This window comes from Gigantopelta aegis, chromosome 6 (genome assembly GCF_016097555.1).
Source record: "Gigantopelta aegis isolate Gae_Host chromosome 6, Gae_host_genome, whole genome shotgun sequence".
NCBI classification, from domain to species: domain Eukaryota; kingdom Metazoa; phylum Mollusca; class Gastropoda; order Neomphalida; family Peltospiridae; genus Gigantopelta; species Gigantopelta aegis.
Window position 1 is genome coordinate 70,809,278 of NC_054704.1, and position 7,953 is coordinate 70,817,230.

Consider the following 7,953-nt stretch of genomic DNA (forward strand, 5'->3'; position numbering starts at 1 on the left):
ATATATATATATATATATATATATATATATATATTTGCCCCGTTAGGGTTTATTGACTAGTTGGATATTGGCATGGATGGGAAAGAAATATTTAATGGCACGCCAGCACATGATATTTTTATTGAATCGTAATCGTGACTATGTGGATCTACAAAACAAAGCTGGCTATGACACAGCACAACTCGAAACGAATCCGGCAAGTGATGTCTTGAAATCTGAGCTGGATTATTATCACATCTTAAGCCAGTATCTTTCCGCAACGTTAATTTTCAATTCCATAACAATCGGATCTTTCAACAACAACAACAACAACAACAACAACAAAATTAAAATCAAAAGATCCGTCCTCTATATAATAGAGAGTGCCAGTCCTACTTATCGAGTTAACTCATTTAAATTTAAATATCAACACATTAATATATGGCGATCTCAACTTAACACTATACGAAAACAGTCTCATCTACAAAGCAATTCACAATTTCACTGGTGAAAGCAAACGTTTTGACTGATAAAACCGTTCACCTTCTCCTTTATTCTGCTTATCTCTCTGTTCTAATCTATTTACAAATATTTATTTTGACAGGTTAAATATACAGTAGTTTTATATTCTTCAACACTAAATGCACATCTTTTACTTTCTATGTTAACCAGTTAATATTTCAGTTGTATAATGTAGGGCAAGGTCTTTATATAGGCTATGCCTGTTGACCAATCCCATCTGTTAATATAAACAGAAATAAATATTGTTTAAATCAAACATTTATGAAGGTACAAAAGTGCCAGATTTGTGCTCTACGGTGAATAGCACCAGTTTGTTTTCAAGAAGTCATCATTGCTAATGCATTTGTTACAGTACATGTAAATATTGGTTTATTTACTTCTCTGCAACCTTAAGAACAAAAAATATTTTTCGGTTTATAAATTGTATTGCTCCAACATGAATACTAACATTTTGCACTTCACGAAAGTCACTTGGTTATATGTTGACGACTGGCCAAGGGGAGATAACTCTTTGAGGAGTGTCACTGTATTGGTCTGATTTGGCCTGAAAAAATGGGGGGGGAATTATTAGTATGATACACTGGAATTGTTTTGTTTAAATAAAGATTTCTATTTTAGGCCAAGTCTGACTGATTGCTAAACCTGGTAATATCATAGTGTATACAGGGGCGTATTTTCAGGCCACCTCACCTGTCCCTCAATTTTTACATTTGATTTTAAAGTTGAAAATTGTGGAATGTGGGAAACATTTTCTAATTACTTCAGTGATTATCACAAAACTGTTGCTCTATTTGGAGTATCTTTCGCATATTGGGTAACCACTAGCAGCCATACGTCCACCATGACACAAAAGCATGTTGTTTCAGTGTGTTGTTACTGCATACCAGGACAAAGTATTCAGTGGGGGGCATTCTGCGGACCTGGCAAAGGTTTTCCCAGTGGCAGGATTATTTGTCAGTCAGATAATTTTGAAAAGTGAGAACATGTTTTTGTCACACTGGGGCAGACTACAGAAAATTAAATTTATATACTGACATTGAGAAATTATTATGGGGAAACCCCCTGCCAAGAAAAAAAGTTTTGGGTAGACCCCTGTCACGGGGATTCTATAATACCCGTAACTGAATGAAACACGGTTATCAAAATATCTCTCCTAACTGTATATCTATTAGATCTCTCTGTAACAGGCTGTTAAACCCTAGTATGGCTCGTCTAGGTATGATCAGAGATACGATCTTATATAAAGTATATATTATTATAGCACGTTTAGTTCACTAGAAAACACAACAAAAACACAATACTCTTTGGAATCTGTATTAACCTACGCTGACAAATGTACTGCCGCAGTAGTTAATTAATAACAACAATAATAACAACCCAGAACTGATCACTTAATTAGTTAATCTCTAGGTGTCTAGTTTACACAATATGCTAATCACTTCACCGTGACACAACACCCACACGTGTGATAATTGAGAAACGCTTCTAGGGGAACTTAATTAATAAAGGAATTACAACACTATTCCTAACTGGTTAATTTTTAATTAACCCTTAACTACTCATTCAGTAACCTTGTAACACAGAATTAATACTGGTACCTATCACAATAAAGACAATAACCTACAGTTTACCTAGGTCTTCTAGGATGACTGGCTAAGCTTTATATTACCAAATACTCGTATAAATATAGAACAGTAAGACTACGATTTATATTGGTATAATACAGTATTAAAATATGTAAAGTCACATCAATCACATCAAGGTTATACAACAGAGCAGAAATAATATATTTACCAAAGTCCGGACGGACAACGTTACCCCGGGATACCTTCCTATGGTTCTCCTCGATATCTCTAAACCCTAGCTATTTATTCAAAACTCTCAGAGACAGCGAATATCGCCTGGGGGTACAACGCGGTACCTCACCTATCATCTGATATTCCACCTCTCCAAGAGTCGGTATATTTTTCTCTGATCGTCAGACTGGCTGTCGCCATCGTCGCCAAATCACGGTTGTAAAAACCGCACTCGCGGAGGTATTACGTAACTACTCGCCACATGGCCTCCGCACCTGGCTGGGTGTGTATTAGAAAGTATAGCTCGAGGACCGTCGCGCAGAAGTATTTCGTAACAAGTTGCCCACCTGGGCTAAGTGCAATGAAACTGCACACGGCCCTCTAACACAATTTATATCGCCACAGGCGATAACAAAAATTAAGAGCATGTACCGTCACAACCCCCTAAAAGAAAAAATGTATATGTAATTGGTCACAAATTCCATCACCAAAAAGAAAGTACACTGATCCCAAATGCCACCAAATCACCTACCTGTACCAGGCTGTCCAGGGAAGACTTTGATGCAGTGGCTAAGCCATCAACGAGTCGAGGTGATCTTCATATGTGGTCACCTATTCACAGGGGACAACTGGCAATATGCGGTTACTTCGGCCTCACCCAGCTGTTCCCGATGCCTTGGAAGATTTCCTGAAACAAAACAGTCAAGATTTAGATGGCTATAAACTTCTTCATTGTGGTAAAGTGCTCAATCTATTCAATGAATCTTATCGAGCACATAGAAATAACTTCCCAACATGTGATGGTGATCTGAAGTATGATGAACAGTCCTATCAACAATGGGGTATGTGTTGGCGCCTAGGTTTAAAATGTGAGCTATGTCATTTTAGATCGAAGAAGCACAGATTGTACGAAGACGTCACTTTACACACTGCACGAGGTCAGAAAGCTGCTCAGCCTAATATTGGGATACATGTTGGCCTTATGAATACATCAGTTGGAATTACAGGATTTCGCGATTCTTTATCCGCAGCTGGTATCCCTGTTGGAAGCAAGCGTGGAATGCAGAATTCAGCCAATTATGTTGGATCCAAAACAGTGTACATAAACAGACAGGATATGAAAGAAAGACGGTCTAATTTGGTTCGACTAAACAAACTAAAAGGTTTTACCAGTGATCACAAGATAAGTGTTGAAGGAGACTGCCGTTACAACAACAGACCTTTCGGTGGGAACTCGAGCACACCCCTCCAGCCTGCAACTCAAGCGGTCTACACCATTGCTGAGAATGAAACACCTAAAAAGGAAATTATTGGGATATACACTGCAAACAAACTTTGCAAAAAAGCTGAAATCCTCAGATCTAAAGGAGAGAAAATTACATGTCCAAATCACAGTGGAAAATGTACAGCTAATTTCAAGACAACAGATTCTATCGGCAATGAGGGCTTATATGCAAAAAAATGCGTGAATGAATTTCAAGTGGACGAAGACAAACTGAACATTGGCTATTTCACGACTGATGGAGATTCACATGCTACTGACGGTGCTACCCGAGCACAGACAGGTTCCATTGAGAATTTACGTGACACCAGACATTTTTCTAAAAGTCATCAAAAGGCGATTGAAAAAGTTTCATTTAGCTTAAACATGTTTCCGGGTAAAAATAAATCAGACCGACAGAAAGTACAGTGACGTTTTGCCATCGACATCAAGCAACGTTGTCACCTCGAACTTGACATCGCCCACCGTCAACTTGCAGGAGATATCACTAAAATAGTTAGAAAAATGACGTACACCATCGATTCCATCGTGGCCTGTGTGAGTGGCAACTGTTCAACACTGTGTCAAAGGCATTCATTCGTGTGTTCGGGCAGGCGGATCAAGGCATGGAAACCAGCCTATTTACCTGCAGATTCAGTTCTAAAAATGAAAGAAGGCGATAAAGAATTGTTAAGAAAATGCCTAGAACTTCGACTCGGCAAAACTGCAGTTCTTAAAACAAAACTCAATACAAACACTCAAAAAGTAGAAAGTGTCAACCGGGCTTATACTAGAACAAATCTGAAACAAGTGACATTCTGTCGCAACTTTGAAGCAAGAATACACAGTGCAGCCCACATGCTCAACAAAGGCATTCTAAAGTCTACTGTTACAAGATGTCAACTAGTGGGAGCCCCACTGACTGGAAGAATACACGCCCTCGCAGAACTGAAAGCTCGGGAACGTGAAGACCGGTATCATGCTAGTAGGAAAAAAACTACTCGGTACAGATCCCGAAGAAATTATCTCCGCAAGGTTCGATACCAGCAATATGACGACAAACACAACAGTACTGCAAGAACAACCTACAAGAAGAATGTACTTGACTCCGAAGTTGTACCACCATGTCTAACAGATCATACATACCTGTCCCCAAGAAGAAAAAAACAGTCTCTATAACCTGGATGGCCGATGCAGTGTTTCGGGACAATGTTTAGACATTGCTGACGGTTGTTGTTAACATAATGTGGTTCGAGGTTCAAGTGTTCAATATTAACACAGAGGGAGTGGTGACATAAATGCGATACATCCATGCTACGAGGTATGTCAAAGTGATTGTGGTGGAGCATATACTGGAGTCGGTGTACTTTAAAAGTTTGGTGTTTTGGACGACCAGGTATTTTTGCATGAATAACTCCATATTTGTTATAATCCTTTCTTTTGTCCCATTTTTGGCAGCCTGTCCAAATTATACATCCCATATTTGGCATCTTTTCAGTCTTGGCCAATATACGATTTTTCATAGTCAATACCCAGTTTGAGTTCACCTCAACCTTAACATTTGTTGTTGTTGTTGTACTATTACATCAGTGATTATGTAATAAATTATAAAAATTAAAGCAGACCAATTTCTGGCTCCATTAAAATTATGAAATATACAAATACCTTGTTATTATTACCTTGGAAACCAGTGTGGTATGAATTCCAGTGGTATGTGTCAAGAGTGTCTTCAGGTAGCAGCGAAGTAAATCATAACATACTGTCCACTATATTAACATAAATTTAAAAAAAATTGAAAAAGAGAATTTTCCCAGGTGAATCACACATGTAGTGATGATGGCCAGTCCTTGTTTTGTGCAGCAAATATGTCTGAACTGGGTGATGTCAACCTAAATCTGGAAATAATCTCTTATTTTTGGAGGCACCCCCCCCCCCCCCCCCCCCCCCCCCCCCCCCCCCCACATTTTGCCATTTCACGGCTGCTAGGAAGTCTCTCCACCCCGACCATGTATTCATACTCGGTATGTACAAATCACTCATGGAAAGTGAGATCTCATTCAACACAACTGTGCACCATAAATGTAGGTGCAATTCCTGTCAAAGATCCAATTTCTTAGCTATTTTCAAACTCATAAATTATTTTATTCAAATAGGGGGTGTATTTTAAAAGCACTATCTTCGACGTTGATTGGTCAATTTACTTCTCTGCAACCTGTTGGGACCGCCGACCTCCCCTGTTCTAGGTCCAACTTTGGCGACTCCAGCGAAGTCTCCGTCCCCATGGAAGTGAGCTCCTGTAGAGTCGCCGACCCGACAAGGTGGTGTTGCTAAGCGGAAGACCACAGTTCAGGAGACCGGCCAGCCAGACAAGGCCAGGCCTCCGCCGTCTGAACCGAACACCGGATTTACAATCAACCGGACACCAGCTCTCAGCTGATCGGCGCTACATTCCACTACCGGATGGCGGGGAATATCTCTTCCATTCCATCGGCTCGAAGAGTGGGATGTCGTGCTTGTGGTGACAGAAATGGATAGCCAGACCATTCACAGGATCGTCAAAGCCATCTTTGGAAAGAACTACCCCACAGTTTGTAACAACTTATACCAGTCAAAGTGGAAGTGCCACACCCTCAGCTTCGCCAATAGTCAACCCATCAGCTCGCCGTAGAAGCCAACCTTTGCACCAACCTTTGCCTCCAGGCAAGCAGGGCCTATTCGGACTTCTTCTTTTTTTCTGCTCCTGTTCAAAAACGTATGTTGTTGTTTTTTGGGGGGGGGTTTGGTAAATAGTCCGACGCACTTTATTTTTGGCGCCCGTCAAAATTGCTCTAATAACTTGTATTTTTTTCGGCCGAGCACTCAAAGTTTATTTTTGGACTTAAAACATGAGTATAACGATCGTTTCTCCATTTGTGGCCTTAGGTCTATGACCTAACTACTAAATTTATTCCAAATTCCGTCCACCTCAAACTTTTCCTTCCCCTCCTGTGCCGAACGTCGTCACTGGCAATGTCAGAGGTTAAGCTCGGGATAGGCTTTGTGGTACATGGACACGTACAAAGGGCTCTCTCTCTCTCTCTCTCTCTCTCTCTCTCTTCTCTCTCTCTCTCTCTCTCTCTCTCTCTCTCTCTCTCTCTCTCTCTCTCTCTCTCTCTCTCTCTGTGGCTTTGTGGTACATGGACACGTACAAAAGGACCCTCTCTCTCTTCTCTCTCTCTCTCTCTCTCTCTCTCTCTCTCTCCTCTCTCTCTCTCTCTCTCTCTCTCTCTCTCTCTCTCTCAATCTGAATACAGTAGTATAGAGCATATTTAAAAATACTAGCTTTGGTGTTGGATGGAATTTCAATATTTGCCTTTGTATTCCTTGTAAGTCAGTCACATTAGAGAGTAAAGTAATATAGTTTTGAATTAGGTAGGTGGAGCTGCATTAATGCTATGCATAACACATTCCTTAATTAACCCATTTTGACTTAGTGAAGTATAAATAGTTTTGGTGTTGGACATTGATAACAATCAAAAATGCCAACTTAACACAACCAATGCATATAAAATGTATATGAGGGAACTTTGATTAACTAATGTTTTTTGGGGGTTTTTTCATAACCAAGACACATGTTTGAAATCTAGATTAACCAATTTACCTCTCTGATTAACCCTTTGTGTTCCATAGGCACTTTAGTTTTGGTGTCGGATGGAAAATATATTTTGGTGGCGGATGGAAATAAATATCATACATTTCGTCAGTGTTAATTTTAATGAACACGTTATACCACACCTAGATATATATTTTAAAGTGTTTTTCATCATAATACTTCATTAAGAAAAGACAGTCATAACTCTTAAATAGGCATTCCTGACGTATAAACATTTAAACATGTCACCTGCTATCAAGGCTTTAAATTGATAAAACTGGATATTAATGACATTTTCTTGCTTAGAATATTAATGTTTGTACACCATGTGTTTCTGATATTCCTAATGTTTATAGTAGCTTAAACATAATGTTTGTTTTACATGTATAAAATTACTGAAGGCAAAATCTTGTTTGAGCTGATAATTTGAAAGTTTTGGCCTGGTGTTGTCCACTTTTGAAATATACCCTATAAACGGTGTCTGAAACGCCTTAAGTAGTATGCAGTATACTGAGTTTTCTGTGTCGTTAAACAAAACAAACTTTAAGTTTAACGAAGTTCATGTCAGCCCGAAACTCCGTGTCACTTCATTCACCGAGCTCGTGCAACGCAGTGGGTATGTGTAATGGAAACCCGCCACTAGATCCTCCCTATACACGATGGGAGGTCGAACGTACAGCGAGGGGGTCAGTGTCAGTGTAATAGATATTTAAAATCTATGCTACAAAATGCCAGTTGTAATCAGCGAAAACACGCTGGAATCG

General features: G+C 39.6%; 1 long non-coding RNA gene across 1 annotated transcript; it reads right to left on the reverse strand.

Moving 5' to 3' along the window:
* Positions 1-906: 906 nt before the first annotated feature.
* On the reverse strand, positions 907-4,364 carry LOC121374147. The gene is made up of 4 exons (XR_005958191.1): positions 4,093-4,364; positions 3,468-3,592; positions 2,830-2,985; positions 907-1,045 (listed from the first exon to the last, which is right to left on the reverse strand). It is a non-coding gene; the product is annotated as an uncharacterized LOC121374147 (long non-coding RNA).
* Between the last annotated feature and the right edge of the window lie 3,589 nt (positions 4,365-7,953).